The sequence below is a fragment of the Lepidochelys olivacea genome (genome assembly GCF_965140295.1).
Source record: "Lepidochelys olivacea isolate rLepOli2 genome assembly, chromosome: 3".
Taxonomy (NCBI): domain Eukaryota; kingdom Metazoa; phylum Chordata; order Testudines; family Cheloniidae; genus Lepidochelys; species Lepidochelys olivacea.
Window position 1 is genome coordinate 168,451,357 of NC_140413.1, and position 13,945 is coordinate 168,465,301.

General features: G+C 47.1%; 1 protein-coding gene across 2 annotated transcripts in view; it reads left to right on the top strand.

The window, feature by feature from the left end:
• The first annotated feature begins 1,350 nt into the window (after positions 1–1,350).
• RD3 (RD3 regulator of GUCY2D) overlaps positions 1,351–13,945 on the top strand; it is a 32,505-nt gene continuing 19,910 nt past the window's right edge. The window contains exon 1 of one of the 2 annotated variants that reach the window (XM_084622704.1): positions 1,351–1,540. The gene's annotated coding sequence lies outside the window, so the exon portion shown is untranslated. Of the gene's footprint in view, positions 1,541–2,134; positions 2,170–13,945 lie in introns of those variants that run through there. The other variant, XM_084622705.1, reaches the window with a different exon arrangement.

A 13,945-nucleotide genomic window follows, 5' to 3' on the forward strand; every position in this document is an offset into this window, starting at 1 on the left:
CTCTGCTGTCATTCCTCCACTTCCCTTCTCTCTTCCAATCCTCTTGCCTTATTGCCTTCTTCCTCTCCATTTCCCACTCCCTCCTTCTGTATCATGCTGCCCTTTGCCAGGAACAGCCTCACTGCTTTCATCTGCCATGCACCTTTAATTTCACCTTCCATCTTCAAGAAACCACCTTCATCTCATCAGTTATCCTGAGATTCTCCCTATTTTGAACTGTTGCTCTGTCTCTTGCCTGTGTTTGTTTTAGCCAGTTCTTTGGGGCAGAGAAGTATTTGTTTCTATGAGCCAGATTCAACCTGGCTCCAGCATGGGGGAGTAAGCAAGAGGGACACAAAGATCCTGTTCCCACCCTGAGTAAATGTACAGTGATACAGAAATGTTTTATCTAATCATAATCATTTAGATGTCATTGTCCATTTCCCCCATCCCTTCCAGACACACCCGCCTTTCCAGGCCATCATCCCTCAACCTCTGTGCCTCTCAACCATCCCTACCAGCCCATCCCTTCTCTGTCCCCAGGACCCACCACCAATAAAAGATTTGTACTAACTGCTGTGACCTGACAGGGCTGCATTTCGCACAGCTGTAGCTGTGTGTTATTAAACACCCTGGATTCAAAATGGTATCAATTTACTCTGAAAAATTGCAGATTCCATGCCCCAGAGTTTATCACTGTATATTGAAGCTCCAGCTGCGGGGCCTGACTTATTAAGACTACGCTGGCGATGCAGACTTCATGCCAAGGTAACCGGTGCCTTAGCAATTTGGCAACACAGATGGTAACAAAATAAATTAGCGTCTCTTCCTCCCAGACTGCTGGGGAATTTAGAGATGGTCTCAAACCAAACCCCCTGGCTCTGAGCATTTCCAGACTTCGGGAGTGCTTGGATGCAGACGCGAACTTTACACATGGTCCCATGGGCTGACCCGAGCCGCTGGACCCGGACCCCTAACCGTCGCGTCCAGGCCTAGGAGGGCGCTGCGCTGTGGGGACGAGACCACCGAGGAGTCTTGCGAGGCGGGTGGCCGCAGAGCGAGTAACGCCAAGCCGGGACGGCGATTGCAGCGGCTCCGGGGAAGCGGCGCGCGGGCCCCCGCTCTCAGGGCCACGTGGCACCGAGGCGAGCTGTCAGATCAGAAGCTGGCGGGACCCACGTGGGGCAGGACTGGGGGCCCGCACCCTGACAGCCAGTGGAGCAGGTGGCCCCGCGCTCCCGCGAGCTCGGCCTCACCCCCATGCCCCGCCCCGCCCCGCCCCGCGGCTCCTCCCGGCCCAGCCCCGCTCTCAGCCACCTCGGCTTAGCTCGGTCTCTATGGCAACCGCCGCTCAGGAGCTGGGCGGGGGCCGGGCGCTCAGCGGAGGCGGATCCCGCCGGCCGCGGCGACCCGGCAGCGCCTGCCGCCTGTCCCGCTGCCCCGCCTGTCACTTCGGAGTCTGCCGCCGGGCGCCGCGCCGCGCCCCTGGCCGCCGGGCTTCCCGCCGCGCGGCTCCGGGCGCCCCCGCTCCTCGCCCGAGTCCCGCCGCGGCCCGGCCCGGGTAAGGAGCGCGGCGGGGCGCGTGCCGGCGGGGCAGAGTCCCGGGACCGGGACGGTGCGTCCAGCCTGCAGACGCGCGCGGCGGGGGTGCCCACCGGCCTGCCCTGCCCAGCGCCCGGCTCTCGCTGGCGTGCCCGGGGCTAGCCCGCCTTGCCGGAGGTCGCGGCTGGGGGCAGCCCGGGCACTGTCCCCCGCGGGCCGTGTCCTCCGGGGAGCGCCCGGCGGAGCGGCCCTGCCCGGCTCCCGGCCATCGCTCCCCAACTTCTCGGCGGGTGCCAGCCCGGGCACATGCCTCGGGCGGGGCTGGGTCCCCTCCGCGGTGGCCGCCCGGGGACTGCAGCGGCAGGCAGCGCAGGGGCGGCGGTGGGACCCAGGGGGGCGGCGGCTGGGGTTGGGCAGGTGCCAGGGGCGGGGAAGCTGGAGCGCTTCTAAAAGGCGGCCAGTCCCCGGCAGGCGGCACAACCCAGTGGAGCGGTGGGAGCTGGCCCCAGAGGCCGGGCTGGTCTCCAGGTGTCCGGGCTGGGTGCTGCCGCGTGTTCCGCGCACGGGAGCTCGGTTCGGGCGCTGGACGGAGCCTGCGGGGCTTTTCCTTTGCCCGGAGCGCGGGGACCCGGTCTGCTCTGGTTGGAGGTATGTTCCTCTCTTGCTCCCCCTCAGCCGCCTTTAGGAGTTTCGAAATTGGCGGTCAGTATTTACCACTGACTTGGCATAGAAAGTGCCCGGAGTAGGTTCGTTTGTATTTGACTTTCCACCTTCCAAGGAATAAACGAGCACAAACAAGTGACTCGAGACTACTGCAGTCTTGAAATCAAGCAAAGTTACATTTAACTGAGGGAATTCTACCAGGGGAAAATGAGTTAGAATTCACTGGGCAGCCTCTGTCACAGACCATCCATTGACTGTTGTGACAGTCATTACAAGGGGTCATGCATCCACATGAAATCAAATCTTGGTATACCACTGTGCTTGTTTTGGTCGTTTCCCCGGATGCTGTGCTTATTTAAAACACAATTTAAAAACTAGGAGGCTGATTCCTTTCCCAGTAACTCCAGTTTTACGCATGGATAACTCAACCAGACTCTGTGGCAATGACTACACCTGTAAAACTGGAGTGACACGTGAAGAATTAGGTCCTAAAATATTTGTTGTGCTGTCACTTAGTGAGATGAGGGTAATAAAATATCATATGCTTTTATGCTTTTTTTTAAACTAACCCTCGGCTGTTTTTAAAATGAAAGTATATGTCTGTCTATCTAGGACTTATATGTGCTTCATCATAGTATCTTATATCATCCTCTAATTGAAAATTAAAAAAACAGAGTTCTCTGTCCATAAAAACTGTAGGTCTGATCCAAAGCCCTTAAAAGTAATGTGAATAATTCCACTGATTTTAATAAGGATTGGATCAGGCCCTGTGATCTTCTGGTATTTTCAGAAGAACATGGGTTACCAGCTCAGATGTTATAATTGAACTTAATTTAAATAGTGGTCACTAAGATGGTGGTTTAAGCATGAGGTAACAGGGTACATATAAAGAAAAGGAACACAAGAGAAAAGCAATGTTAGCTTCTAAGTATTGTTCAGATCAAGATATTTGTGCGGAATTGTAAGCAGCTGGTATTTTTTACACACTCCCAGAACAAATTCTGCTCTCAATTACATCTGGGTAAATCCAGAATAATTCCACTGAAATCAGTTGTGTTATTCTGCGTTTATTCCAGTGTAATGGAGGCACACATTCTGCTCTCAGTGCTAATTAACGCAATTTAGTTTCAGCAAAGGTTGGTAATGACCAAGAGCAGTTACCTCCTGGAAGGCTGCTTGGAGTCTCAGTGGACAGGTACGGCTGTCCTAATGGGCATTATTGATAGGCTTCTCTGCAGAGAAGCTCGGGACTAAATGGGTTTTGCAGAGTAAGGGAAGCTTGCCTGCTTTTGTCTTTTCTGTACTTGTTCTATGGAGAGAGGAGTTCAGTTTTCAGTGCTGGAAAACTGGCATTGTTGTCATGAGCACTAATTTCATATCAATACGTATTTTTAAGCAGCTACTGTGCTACACCAAACTTTGAGACTGAGCCCAATATCCTGCAATATTTACACAGGCAAAATTCCCATGTAGTAATCTAGGAGTTTTGCCTGTGTGGGAGTGAGTGAGATCTTCAGGATTTAGCCCACAGTAAATATTTTCAGTAGGAATTTTATTAGTTTCATGATGGTGGCTCTGTTGTACACAGATACACATGCTCCTGTGAATATATATTCCCACCATATGCCACTATGGTATCTGTTGTGAATAAAATATCCCTTCAAAACTTTCCAGATGATGGATTGGTTATAGAGTTCATGCCATCCCATCTGCATATTCTGGTTTATGATGGGAATATAGAAATAATATAGGAAACTCTAAAGACTAACAGATTTATTTGGGCATAAGCTTTTGTGGGCTAGAACCCACTTCATTGGATGCATGGAGTGAAAATTACAGATGCAGGCATTATTATACTGACACATGAAGAGAAGGGAGTTACCTCACAAATTGAACCAGTGTTGACAGGGCCAATTCAATCCGGGTGGATGTAGTCCACTCCCAATAATAGATGAGGAAGTGTCAATTCCAGGAGAGGCAAAGCTGCTCTTGCAATGAGCCAGCCATTCTCAGTCCCTATTCAGGCCCAAATTAATGGTGTTAAATTTGCAAATGAATTTTAGTTCTGCTGTTTCTCTTTGAAGTCTGTTTCTGAAGTTTTTTTGTTCAAGTATAGCTACTTTTAAATCTGTTATAGTGTCCAGGTAAATTGAAGTGTTCTCCTATTGGCTTTTGTATGTTACCATTCCTGATGTCCGATTTGTGTCCATTTATTCTTTTACATAGGGACTGTCCAGTTTGGTCAAAGTATATGGCAGAGGGGCATTGCTGGCACATGATGGCATATGTAACATTAGTAGACGTGCAGATGAATGAGCCTCTGATGGTGTGGCTGATGTGGTTGGGTCCTCTCACCTCCACGTCTACTAATGTTAGCATCTGTAATTTTCACTCCATGCATCTAATGAAGTGGGTTCTAGCCCACGAAAGCTTATGCCCAAATAAATCTGTTAGTCTTTAAGGTGCCACCGGACTCCTTGTTGTTTTTGTGGATACAGACTAACACCGCTACCCCTGATAGGAAACTCTGTTAACCTTAACAGATCCATTGATATAAGAATTTGTAATTCGAGGCCACAGCGCATGAGCAATAACTCTGTTCATTTAATATGAAGATAATGTGTTGTGTTTAAATAAGCCTGTGGTATAAACCACAATGCAAGGGATTCCTGAGCTGAAGTTACATCCTTGACTCACCCTTTTGTGGCTAAGGAATACTGTTACAATAACTAAGGATTAACAATGGGTGAGTCAGGGATATATATTTAGTTTTAATTCTGAAATCCTTTAGTATTGTGGATTTACACCAGATCCTTAACATTATTTGAACATATCTTTAAAATTAGATAAGCTACAAAATGACAGGAAAGAGATGTTGCTAATGGTATGTGTTCCAGCGGGATTCCTTTCTACCTCTTTTCAGAGTAGCAGCCGTGTTAATCTGTATTCGCAAAAAGAAAAGGAGTATTTGTGGCATCTTAGAGACTAACAAATTTATTTGAGCATAAGCTTTCGTGAGCTACAGCTCTCTTCATCGGATGCATTCAGTGGAAAATACAGTGAGGAGATTTATATACATAGAGAACATGAAACAATCAATCACTTAAGGTGAGCTAGTACCAGCAGGAGAGGGGGGAAGGGGGAACCTTTTGTAGTGATAATCAGCAGTTAACAAGAACGGCTGAGGAATGGTGGTGGGGGGGGGGTAAACATGGGGAAATAGTTTTACTTTGTGTAATGACCCATCCACTCCGTCTCTATTCAAGCCTAAGTTAATTGTATCCAGTTTGCAAATTAATTCCAATTCAGCAGTCTCTCTTTGGAGTCTGTTTTTGAAGTTTTTTTGTTGAAGAATTGCTACTTTTAGGTCTGTAATCGAGTGACCAGAGAGATTGAAGTGTTCTTCAACTGGTTTTTGAATGTTATAATTCTTGACATCTGATTTGTGTCCATTTATTCTTTTACGTAGAGACTGTCCAGTTTGACCAATGTACATGGCAGAGGGGCATTGCTGGCATATGATGGCATATATCACATTGGTAGATGTGCAGGTGAACAAGCCTCTGATATTGTGGCTGATGTGATTAGGCCCTGTGATGGTATCCCCTGAGTAGATATGTGGACACAGTTGGCAACGGGCTTTGTTTACCTCTTATTTACGGCATAACTGGGTGCAATTTGATAGTCTGTATTATGCAGGAAGACAGACTACATGATCTTTTCTGGACTTAAGATATATGAATCTAGTGATTACCTGCTCCATCCCAGACATGCAGCCACTTCTTGGGTAAAATATGGCAGCCCTGAAGCAGCAAACATCAACATTATACAATTGGCCCAGGAGGCTGAATTAAGGAAAGGGTGTTTGTCTTAATTCTGAACTTCCTGACTTATTAGGTTTAAACCACTCCACTGATATCATTTGTATTATTTATTTATTTGTTTATTGTGGTTTGCATTAGAAAATGTTTAGTGCTTGAAGTCTGTGTGGGAAATTGGCATGAAAATAGTTCTGGGTCTTGGCAGATGAACCTGATTTGCTCTGATAGGTAGGCAGACTGAAATGCTATTATGCATTTGAAGCAAATTGTGAAAAACAAAACAAAAACCCTTTTGCTTCTGCAGATAACATAAAGGTTAGCTTTTGTGGAGATTCCTAGCCATAGTTAGGGATCTACTCTGTTGGCTTTTTTTATTTGACATATAAAGGTCAGCTGCCGTAAATCAACATAACTCTTGGCTTCATTTGAATTATGTGGATTTACACAATGTAGTTCCATTAAAGTCAATGGAACTATGGCTCTTACATCAGCTGTAGATCTGGAGTAGATATATTTTTTTCTGCTTAGTAGCACATGGTCCTTGTTATATTTTCTCATAATCAGCCAAAACACATGCTTTCTCTATAACTTCTGATCATGACCGTTGCAGTGTTCATGTCACAGTCCATGTCATGTTCCTTTACTCTCTTGTAATTAAAGTGTATGTTGAAAACACATTGAAAAAAGTTTTTCTTTTATAACAACAAATCTCTAGGAATCAAAATATTTCAGAAATTATACAATCATACGGAAGGTCATGTGCTTTTAATTTTATAAAAAGGTTTCTTACATAATCTTGTGGGTGCCATTAAATGTAGAAAATGCAACACTTTTGTAGTATGCATCTTGGAAGAAATTATGATGTCTTTATATCCCCTGATTTGTGTTTAGCCTTTTATCTCACAGCACCTTGTGTAAGATTTTCTTGTTCTCCCTTAAATTACCCTTTAAGCGGTACAATATACACTGGGCCAGGTCCTCTGCTCAGTGTATGTACATCTACTCCATAATATAAAATACAAAAATGATATGCTGTACTTGGAGCTAAAAATGTACTCATCACATGCCGCTGAAAGTTACTGTCAGTCATGTCACATCTCTATCAAAAGCAACCTAATATAATGGCAGGGCCCAATCCTGACGTTGACTTGTTCCATTGATGTTACTGACTACTTGAGTCAGTAAGCTCTACTCATGTAAGAAAGGGATGGGAGGATAGGGCCTTACCTGGAAGTCGACTGCTAGCATTCCAAACTGTCACCTTCGAATTAGCTCATCCCTAGAAATCATGTCAGACTATTTACAGCCCTGCAAAGCCTATAGCCAGGAAGACTGACAATAAATACGTTTCACTTAGACCTGGTCTACACTTAAGATTGACTTAGCTATATCAAATGTGAAAAATCCACACCCTTGAATGCCAAAGTTAACCTGACCTAAGCCGCAGTATAGATACGGTTAGGTCTACAGAAGAATTCTTTCATCAACCGAGCTACCGCCACTCTGGGAGGTGAATTAACTACAGTGATGGAAAACCCCTTTCCACCAATGTAGGAAGCCTCTACAATATGGACCTACAGCAACACAGCTGCAGCACTACAACTGTGTGACTGTAGCACCCTTAGTGTAGACATGGCCTTACAGTGTTACACTTACAGGTACCTCAGTTATCCAAACCTCCCTGGTATTTGAAACAGGGTCATGTCCTCTGACATCTGTTAATTACTTTGACAATTCCCTTTGTATCCCATATCTTGTTTCCTCCATAACACTTGGATAGTCCAGCTTGTAAAGCAAAACAAACAATATTTTGTCCACTGTGGTACAAAACAGAATAACTGAAATGTGCGCAAGAATTATGCCTTTTAATTCCACTTGTCGGGAAGAAGAAAGATGTTGCATAACTCATTATATTTGTCCTGCTTTGTAGGTGAGACGGTCAATGTGCTTGACGGCACTAACGAATTAAGCCTCACAACATCCCTGTGGGATAGATACATGTGATTATGCCCATTTTACCAATGAGGAAACAGAGAGGTTAAGCAACTAGTCCAAAATCACACAGGAAGTCTGTGGCACAGCGAGGAATATAACCCAGGTTTCCTGACTTCCAATCTTGCCTCTTAAGTACAAGACTTTCCTTCCATTTTTATGGTTTATTACATAGATTGGCTTCTCAAACTGCGGTCATGACCTCCAAGGTGGTTGCAAATAGGTATCAGGAGGTCATAATCACTTTGCCCTTCCCCTATTGCTAAGTATAAAGGTGGGAGGATCTTGGCTAGATGGGAAGGGGTGGTGGTGCTGGGGGCCCTGGTATGGAAAAAGAGGTCCCCGTATGGAAAAAGTGGAAAACTTTTGATGTAGTTCATTCTACTGAAAACTATGGGAGGAAGAAAGCAGATATTTTTATTACAATTGTATGGCATGTTATATAATTAATATTACAGAGGCGTCAGTAGCAACTTCATAATTAGGGCTGTGCTGAGCTTTTCACTTAAAGCAGGATTAAAACTCCCATTTGAGATGTCAGTGATTGAATTTAGTCTCCAGATTTAACACAGTTGCTGTTCAGAGGACAGTTGGATTGATGATCACAGAATCATAGAATATCAGGGTTGGAAGGGACCTTAGGAGGTCATCTAGCTCAAAGCAGGACCAATCCCCAACTAAATCATCCCAACCAGGGCTTTGTCAAGCCTGACCTTAAAACCCTCAAAGGAAGGAGATTCCACCACCTCCCTAAGTAATGCATTCCAGTGCTTCACCACCCTCCTAGTGAAAAAGTTTTTCCTAATATCCAACCTAAACCTCCCCCACTGCAACTTGAGATCATTGCTCCTTGTTCTGTCATCTGCTACCACTGAGAACAGTCTAGATCCATTCTCTTTAGAACCCCCTTTCAGGTAGTTGAAAGCAGCAATCAATAGAACTCTATAGTAAGTTTGACAGTGTGCCCCTCCAAGATCCAAACCCTGCTTTTCAACCCAATTTGACTGCCAGTCTCTCCTTCTGCCTCCTCCCTCCATTTTGTTTGTTGCTGTCTTCTTGTTAGTGTATGTACAACGTGCCTCAGGTGGCATGTGATCAGGATTCATCACCAAATTTGGTCTGCTGGTTAGATGATTAGCTTTCCTGTCCCAGGCCAGGTAGTGACCGGGAGTGTGACCTGAACACTGATTCATGCCCCCTTTTGTTGGTGTTGTAGGCAAGGACATGGTGTCAGGGAGAAAGGGAGAACTTTGCTTGCTGAACTCTTCTTTCTGCCATGGAAGCACATTCTCCAACTGATAAACCTCCTGTGATTCACAACACAGCAGACATCTTCTAACAAAACTTAGCAAGTTTGTCAGACTGGGTTGAGCATGACTGATCTCTAGGACCCTGAAGGGGATCAGGGTCTGTCTGTCTATATGTGCAGCCTGCAGTCAGAATAGCCTCCTAGCTAGTCAAAGAAATGTATACCACAGCTCAGTAGTGGGTCTGGGGGAAGGGTAGGTAGCTGACCTAGGAAGCCACAACTAGGGTTGCCAACTTTCTACTTGCACAAAACTGAACACCCTTGCCCTGCCCCGCCCCTCCTCTGAGGCCCTACCCATTCCCCGCCCCTTCTCCAAGGCCCTACACCCTGCTCACTACATCCCTCCTCCCTCTGTTGCTCACTCTCCCCAACCTCACTAACTCGCTCGTTTTCAATGGGCTGGCTTGGGGCTCGGGTGCTGGAGGGGGTGAGGGCTCTGGCTGGGGGTGCGGGCTCTGGGGTAGGGCCAGAGATGCAGGGCTTGGGGTACTGGAGGAGGCGCTGCTCCCATTGGCTGCGGTTCCCAGCCAATGGGATCTGCGGGGATGGCACTTGGGGCGGGGGCAACGTGCAAAACCCCTGGCTGCCCCTACGTCTAGGAGCTGGAGGGAGGACATGCCTGCTGCTTCCTGGGAGCTGCACGGCATGGCGGCTAGCAGGGAGCCTGTCAGACCTGCTGCATGGCACTGCCAACTGGACAGTCAACAGCCCGGTCAGCGGTGCTGACTGGAGCTAACAGGATCCCTTTCTAACCAGGTGTTCCAGTAGAAAACTGAACACCTGGTCACCCTAGCCACAACACACATAGGCTTGGTACTTTCCTGGCTCCTCAGTTCATTGTCTGCATTAGCTCCCCTATTGATTTCCTCCCTTCCTGGCTCTTCCTCTTCTATATCTTTATATTTATAAATGTTTAAGGGTGGAACAGGGAGCCAGAGACAAAGAGCACAAGGGGGAACATTGAGGGAGTCAAGGGAGGCAGACTTGGAAGAGGAATGGAGGCAATCACAGGGAGCTGGTGGAGATACAGGGGATGGAGTGGGGAAAGGATGGGGAGAGAGGCCTGGAACATATAGAAGCAGGACACAAGAGGGTGGGGGGGAAAGAAATCCAGGGGCAGTTGGTGAGTCAGAGCACATAAGTGGTGTTGAGAGGCAGGTTAGGAGACTTCATTTTATTTATCATTAACAATACAAGGAAATTCCTACACAGAAAGAGCTGTTAGTTTACAGCTAAGGTTACTCAATGGCATTTCCTCTGAATGCAATCACTGACAATTAAGGAAACACCCATTAGGCCAACATTAACATCCAGCAATGTATAGAAGTATTGTATAATCCAGTTACATGTACATCTAGATACAGTTATAGTTATACATGTACATTGAAAAAGCAACCATGTAAAATATACTATCTGATGTCAAACATGGTCAACTCTGAGGAGAAGGTGTTATTTCCAAAAGGAAATATAGAGTTGAATAGGCAAAATTCCTGAAACTCTACACTACTTCTGGAGTGGAGCTTTTTATGAACAGTTTATATTTTTAATTTATTAGTATTTGACCAGTTTATAAACTGAGCATGGTCAAAGCCAGCTCTCTGAAACATGAATGGACTACTCTGAGTAGCAGCAAAACTGACTTATTGTCCAACAGAAGGATTTGTATCCAGATGCAGCACTGTTTTTATTTACCACAGATGCCCCCTTGGTCATCAGCATCCTGCAACCTGACTGTAAGCCCCAGTCCTTTGTGTCCTTCCTAATAGAAAAGACATTTAATGTTACTTAATGATTAGCCCCAGTGTGAACTTTGAATTGAAAACAGTTGCAATTAGTGGAGTCCCTGGTCCTTTCCCTGGGCTGAAAAGACCAATGGCAGGATGAGTGGGGGTGGCTTGTCAGTTCCACTGAGTGTGGCCAGTTTCCAGTACTAGAAAGGAGGAGGATGGAGAAACAGCTTCATGCAAACAAGAACCACCTCGGGACAACTAGCACTGACTGTAGCTTTGCATGAGATGTTTGGACTGGATTTTCCCTCTGTTCGAAAACAGGCAGTGTGAATTGCAGGTAATCTGCTCTGCCTGCCCTACACCCTTCTTGTTGGGGTGTGTGATTTTTCAAAAGCACCTAGGACACTGAGGACTACAAGCCCTATTGAAAGCCTGTGGGACTTGTACTCCCAAGTCACTTAGGTACTTAGTGGGGATTGGACAAATCAACTCGCAGTCCTTGCTCAGGCCAAACTCCCTTTGATGCCAGTGTGCCTGAACTCTTTTCCTAAGTGATTATCATCTTGCGGCACAGCTCTGATGCCCTGCTACAGCAACACCTTTCAAAGGTGTACTCCCTCACAGCACTAGTCTCTTTGATAAAGAGCCACTGAAACAGATCAAAAAGCTGAAGGCCATAAGAAGAGCTCACCACATTGCAAGATCATACCCATAGTGAGTCTGTGGGAATTAAAACCCAGGTTTCCTGACTCCCAGTTTCCTGCCCTATCCACTAGGGGCCCTGCTGCCTCTAATGAAACAGCCAGCAATGGAAATAGCTGGAAGATGTTGGAAGGTCATAATCTGTTCAGCTTCACAAGTTACCCGTTCAGGGCCTAGCTCTTTTCTCACTAGGCTGTGTGTACACTGGTGCGTATATACCAGTGTGAGGTCAGACTCAGACAGTAATAAGAACAGGCTAATTGACAGTGGTGTTTTCAGTTACTTAAAAAGTTTTCAGTTACTTAAAGCTGAAAATTTGTCTACCTTTTTATGAAAATCCAATTTTCTTGTCACACAGATGGACACTTTTCATAAAAAAATTTTGATTTGCCAAAAAAAAAAAAATTTCCATCAAAGAAAGCATTTTGGCAGAACATTTTTGACTAGCTCTATTATGAGGCTTTCATTCTGCTAGTGCATGGCTGCTGCTGCCTTCTATGTTTTAAAAAAAATAGACTAAACTGTTCAGAAGTGTCCATTAATTCTGCCAGGCTTCATTTTGGGGTGCCCAACTTGAGACTCCGAGGGACTGATTTTCAGAAGTGCTGAGGATCTGAAGTCAAGGCCTCCCATTGGACACTCAAAACCTGAACCATCCCAGATCCCTGCCTTCTTTTGTAAACATGCTGTTAGCAGGGTCGAAAAGAGACCCTGGGGGCTCCGGTCAGCATTGCCGACCAGACTTGCAGCGCTAAGGCAGGCTAGTCCCTACCTATCCTGGCTGGCACCACGCTGCCCCCTGGAAGCAGCTAGCAGGTCCAGCTCTTAGGTGGGGGGTCATGGGGCTCTGCGTGCATGAACCGGCCAATGGGAGCTGGGGGGGCACTGCCTGCAGGCGAGAGCTGCGCATGGATCTTCCTGGACCATGGCCAAGGAGCCGGACCTGCTGGCCGCTTCCAGGGTGCACGCAGCACAGTGCCAGGACAGGCAGGCAGCGTGCCTTAGCCCCTCTGCTGCCCCGCTGACTGGGAGCCGCCCAAGGTGAGCCCACGCCCCAACCCTGAGCCCCTGCCCCAGACCTGACCCCCCCAAACCTGGAGAACCCTCCTGCACCCCAAACCCTCAGCCCCACGCCAGTGCCCGCACCCCCAGCCCAGAGCTCTCACCCCCCACACACACCTCAACCCTCTGCCCCAACCCAGAGCTCCCTCCCACACCCCATACCCCTCATCCGTGGCCCCAGCTGAGAGCCTTCACCCCCTCCTGTACCCCAACCCCATGCCTCAACCCGCAGCCCCCTCCTGCACTCCAAATACCTCGGCCCCACCCCCCAGCCTGGACCCCCCTCCTTCACTCCAAACCACTCATCCTCAGCCCCACCCCCGACTCCGCACCCCCAGTTAGAGCCCTCACCCCCTCCTGTACCCCCAGCCCAGTGAAATTGAGTGAGGGTGGGGGAGAGTGAGCCACCGAGGGAGGGGGAATGTAGTGAGTGGGGGGCGGGACCCCAGGGAAGGGGCAGGGCCTTGGGGAAGGGGAGGGGCTAGGGTGTTTGGTTTTGTGTGACTAGAAAGTTAGCAACCCTACTTGTTGCTCACACAGCAATGGATGAAGCTGATAAATGACACTGAGATATTTAACTGGTGCCATCACAACATTTGGATCATGATGCAATACTCTTCATTTTGAGGGCAAACCCTTTCAGAGTGTTAGGCCTGGATCCACAGATGTAGGAACACCCTGTTGGAATCTCGTCCTGCAAGCTGCTGAGCACTAAAGCTGTTTGGGGGCAGGGGGAAATCCCCCATGGAAAATTTTGACTTTTTTCATCAAAAAAACATAACCACAGAACCCCAAAATGTTCAGCTAAAAACTAAAAAAAATGTGGGTTTTGAATTTTCAGTTTTCTGTTTAAAAAAAAAATGGTGACAAAAGCAGATATTTCCTGTGAAAATCTTCATTTTGTTGCAAACAATCTTCCATTGGAAAAAAATTTAAATGAAAAATTTTTGGCCAGCCTACTGAGCCTGCTCATTGTATTGACTTAAATATTTCTTCATGTAAACATCTCTCCACCCTCTGATTATTCGGTTAGTCCCAAGTGCTTTGCAGGATCAAGGCCCTTAGCCCATCACCTGGTTCATATGCCCCTTTGAGTCATGGCATGTCACCTCCTGACCGAGCTAGAACTGGTTGACATTAGCCTC